A 5,252-nucleotide genomic window follows, 5' to 3' on the forward strand; every position below is an offset into this window, starting at 1 on the left:
ATAAGTAAGATTTAGCGATTTTTTATTTAAAAAGAATTTAAAATTTGAATTTGAATTAAAAAATTTTTTTTTTAATAAAAGTATTTCTCAAACATTTGACTGATACGGCTGAGTTGTCGACATAAACGGCTGACTTATGAAATATTTGTAAATTATAATTATTATAACTCAAAATTAAAATATAGAATGAAAAAAGGAATATTACAATCACGCGACGAATCGTTTTATTTGATGAAAATAGACTTAATTCAAGTTCTAGTGGTACATCTTCTAGAAATGCGGGTCAATTCACTAACTTTTCGAGTGGTCAAGCGTCCGGTACTCAGGATGCTTTTGCTGGTATTTTTGAAGATCATCCGGGTCTTAATCCTAACGCTGAGCGTGTAGTAGAATAAGCAATGAAAAGTAATAATTATAGACAAAGATTGATTTTTACACATTCTCACCAAGGATGTGTAAAACATACAACACATGACGTTTAGGGGTTAGGGTTAGGGTTAGGGTTAGGGTTAGATATGTATGTTTCATATTTCAATATTATGGGTTTTAATATAACAGTTTGGTTTTGGTTATATTGTGTTTGGTTTAAGGTGGTAATTTGGATATACTAATATGATAACCATTTTTCAAATTTTTAAAAAAATTCTGAAATTACTTTTCGGTTATTTCCGGTTATGTGTCGGTTAGACGACTATATAACCATAAATAACCCAAATGTTATCCAAATTAGGTCGATTAACTTAATATAATCGATAGCAAGCCGAATATAACCGTAATTAACCGAAAATAATGGAAAAATTAGTTTCCGGTTTGGATCGGTTTGGTCGGTTATATAGTCATTCTAAATTGGGGTTGGCTGAGTTATGGTAACGTTATGGCTGAGTTATTGTTTAGGGTCTTCTCAATAATATGAAGATATGAAAACGTATTCTTCTTTCTTTCTTGGGTCTTTTGTTCTGTCAGATTACTAATAAGTATTAAAACATCTCTCGATATTACAAAAAGTGTTGTTAGGGAAGCGTGAAAAATCACTAATTATGTGCCTGCTCAAATCCACACGCATAATAAATTCATAAAGTGAGCTTTTTATCACAAGATATTATTGCAAATAATTAAATAATTATTATTCGAATTTCGAGTTTATTTTTCTTAAAGTATTAAAACGTCTCTCGATATTATTAAAACGTTTCACGCATTTTTATTTTTTGTAAAAGTATTTGTCCGAAAATTTAAATTAAAATTATTATAACTCAAATCTAAATTTAAAATAATTATTCAAAGTGTTACGGTAAAGTGATGTCTGAGTTATTCTATAATGTGGTTGACTTATTGAACTTTATGATTGAGTTATGATTCTGTGATGGCTGAGATATCGTAATAACGACTGATTCCCTTCCCTTATATTAATATGAAAGTACTAACAAAACGAAATAAAAAAAAATAAAAAAACACAAAATCATAGTTCGTAGTTCATAGTTCATTAGTTCATGTAGAAGACGACACAAAAGTACAATGACAATCACTTTTTGAAACCGACGTCATCTGGGCCAAATTCTTCAAACATATCGACCAAATCATTCCAAATTATGCTAGTCAGCATCTTGGGTTTATTGCCACCACTCGCCCATATCCTCCTGAGAGCACGTATCTGGGATCTGAATATCGTTCTAGCCACCAAATTAAACTGCGTCCAGACCGTTAAAGTATGCTTTGGATCCCACGTGTATTTACGCTACAATTGAAGGAAAGGAACGATAAGAGTAAAGAATAATATCAATATGGTTTGTTTTATTGATCTTACCGCGAGGAGGAGAAACCACCGTCTCTTAAAGTGGAAGGGAATCAAGCGGTACGTCGGCCACGCATGGTACGAGTTGTGTTGAAATATTCCTCCGATCGCGATAGAGAGAACGTGAAGGAACTTGAACCACGTAACAGTGGTTTTGTCAACCAAGGAACCCACACCAGGGTTTAGAACCGGAATATTCTCTCGACCAGTGGCGCAGATGATTGCTTCGACATCTCTAAAAAACTGTCCATCGATGTGAGGAACAACTTCCATGTCGATAGGAAGATGTAACAGATAGACAGATCTGTGATTTAAGAGAAGATAAAGAGAAACAATAGAAACGAAGAAGAGATGAAAGAGATGAAAGAGAGTCAGACATATGAATGAGGAAAATATAAAGGAAAAACAATAGGAAAAACGAAAGGTCGCGTTTATTATTAGGTTAACTTATGGTTTCCCGCCAAAATATCGCTTGACGGCTGAGTTATATATATACGGGAAACGAAAGGACATATTATAACTGAGTTATAGAGAGTAATGGCTGGGTTATTAGAAGAAAATTTTTAAAGGTAAATGAATGATATATATGATTTGACGGCTGAGTTATACTATTATTTACGGGAAAACGAAAGGTCATGTTACGACTGAGTTATAGTGAGGTATGGCTGAGTTATCGAAAGAGTAATGGCTGATATATTCACTTTACAGCTGAGTTGTAATATTTACGGGAAAACTTTCTTGTACTCTGATCCAACCAAATAATATAATATTATTCCATCTCTGTATATATACAAGTATTCCCGTTACTTTAGTCTATTACCTCTCAACTACAAACTAGAATAAAATTATTTTTTACAACACTCTGTCCGCTCGAGCACCCAAGATGCCGGATCTCCCCGACGATGTTTTCATACAAATCGTTTCCCTTATTGCAGAAAATGCTGCAGAATATGGTGGATGGTCCTCACTTGGTTCTATTTTAAGGGCTGGTCATAGGGGGAAAAATGCAGTATACAGTGATGAAGTTCTAAAGACAGCTGCTATATATTGGCTTTGTACTGATCCATCAGAAATCAACACATCCAATGCCCCTGATGGTAGCCTCCAAAATGAAGGGCGGCACAGGCCTTTCTTCGTCAAATGCTTTGAGGCCGGCAACCCCATTGCCATTTACTACGAAGGGCTAAGGGTTGTGGCTGAGGATAGAGATATCCAGCGTGGGATTGATATTCTCAGTCGTATTGTACCGGCCGACGGTTATGCCACCTTAGCATGTGGGGTACTAAGTATTTGTCAAGGGAATGAGGATATGGCCGTCCATTACCTCCAGCTGTTTGATGCGAATCATTATCCTCTGAAGTCTTCGGATGCCATGTTAACCGGTAATTATTTTATGTTTGAGTTATCTCGTTATAAGACGGCCCGAAAAAACTCATACACAGTCTCCCTTCGCTATCCTGACAACCCGCTACTCCCTTCACCCGTTTGTGCTGTGATGTGTTATTTAGAAGATGGTCTCCATCATCTCAACGGTCTCCTTCCTCTCCACTGTAGAGACATCTTTGAAATCATGTGCAAAAACTGTTACCTTTGGTGGTTGTCCATCAAAGTCTCTGAGATCCTTTAGGGTTTCCAGCAGTGAATTCCAGTTTTACCTTATCAACTCGCGACTCTAAAGTCTGTTTATTTTAAAATAATTATTTTCCATTTCTTGTATTAAAAGCGAGTATCTTTTTTCATGTATTAAAGGTACCTATTTTCCACAATTTAGTATCTCCTCTCCTCTCATTAATGGCTGAGTTATCACAAGAAACAATATGAAAGTAAATGAGTGATATATATGACTTGACGGCTGAGTTATAATATTTACGGGAAAAAAAAAAGGTCATGTCATGGCTGAGTTATCACAAGAAACAATTTGAAAGTAAATGAGTGATATATATGACTTGACGTCTGAGTTATAATAGTAACGGGAAAACAAAAGGTCATGTGACGGCTGAGTTATAGTGAGTTATGGTTGAGATAGTAACGTTAAGGCTGAGTTATAGTTCGAAACAGCGCTATCAGAGACTTGTAAAACCGTAATTGATTGAAGGCGTAATACGCGAAGCGTCGCTTATGAAGCCGAAGGGGTACTTTTTGTAAACCAAAGCGACGTTTCGCGTATTATAAATACTTTTTGCTATCGGACTTACTCATCAAACATTTGTCTCACGAAAACTCCTAAATCATCTCTCAGATTCGAAAAATCTATTTACATTCTTCCTTCAATCCGTCAGAAATGGCCCGTCGTTCTCCTTCAAGCCTTATAAGGACTGATCTGAGATGTCTGAACAGGGATCTTTCGCCAAACATCACAGCAGGTAAACACATACATCTTCAGAGTAGATTTGTTTTACTGTTAAGGATAAAAGAGATTGAGTGTTTGCCTTTTTTTTAGTAACTGTTGATGACGACATTTTCCGTTGGGAGGCTACTCTAATCGGACCAGTGAATACTCCTTATGAAGGGGGAGTGTTTAAACTTAGGCTTACTTTTCCACCTGATTACCCAAGTAGTCCCCCCAAGGTATCTATTTTTGATTATACTCCTTTTTATTTTAGCAAGCATGATTATTAGTACTTCTTTTTTTGCAGCAACTCAATAGTTTTTTAAATAAAATTTCTTGATTATGCAGGTTGTTTTCATTACAAGAATTTGCCACCCAAATGTAGCAGATAGGGGAGGCATTCACCTAAAACGTTTGAGGCGCGACTGGTGGACTCCCATGTCCATTGTTAAGGTTTTCAAGGAATTAGTGGAGAAGTTAATTGAACCAGAGGTCAATGATGAGGAACAGACCATTGAATACCTTGCTAACCTCTACAAATCTGATAGGAGAAGGTTTGACGCCATGGCTAGAGAGATGACTAATCAATATGCTGGGAGTGGAAACTGAATACTTTAAATAGTTCAAATCTATTTTTAAGAACTCTTGAATAATTTATCTTATATTTGTTCTTTTTAATTAAATATTTCAGTCTCTGCGGTTGTAAACTCCTTTTTTAATTAAATATTTCATTAACGTAATGGCTGAGTTATCACAACAAACAATCTGAAAGCAAATGACTGAGTTATACTAATGTATGGCTGAGCTATGGTATTTAAGGGAAAACGAAAGGTCTCGTCGATTAATATAACGGCTGAGTTATAGTGATTTATAAATCCGCAATGGCTGAGATATCGTAATACAGCTAAAATGGTGTTGTCTAACTGGTGTTAGTTGCCTTGATACCGTAGTACCGCCAAATCATATAACTATTTTTTCCCGCCAAAATATGATTTTATGGCTGAGTTATTGTATTTTCGGGAAAACGAAAGGTCATGTGACGGCTGATTTATTATATTTACGAGAAAACGAAAGGTCTCGTCGATTCATGTGACAGCTGAGTTATGGTTGAGATAGTAACATTATGGCTGAGTA

General features: G+C 35.7%; 1 pseudogene; it reads left to right on the forward strand.

Annotated features, from left to right (window-relative positions):
• The first annotated feature begins 4,070 nt into the window (after positions 1-4,070).
• On the forward strand, positions 4,071-4,727 carry LOC147949130 (uncharacterized; annotated as a pseudogene).
• The last annotated feature ends 525 nt before the right edge of the window (positions 4,728-5,252 follow it).

The sequence above is a fragment of the Camelina sativa genome, chromosome 2 (assembly GCF_030686135.1).
Source record: "Camelina sativa cultivar CO46 ecotype springtype chromosome 2, ASM3068613v1".
Classification (NCBI taxonomy): Eukaryota; Viridiplantae; Streptophyta; class Magnoliopsida; order Brassicales; family Brassicaceae; genus Camelina; species Camelina sativa.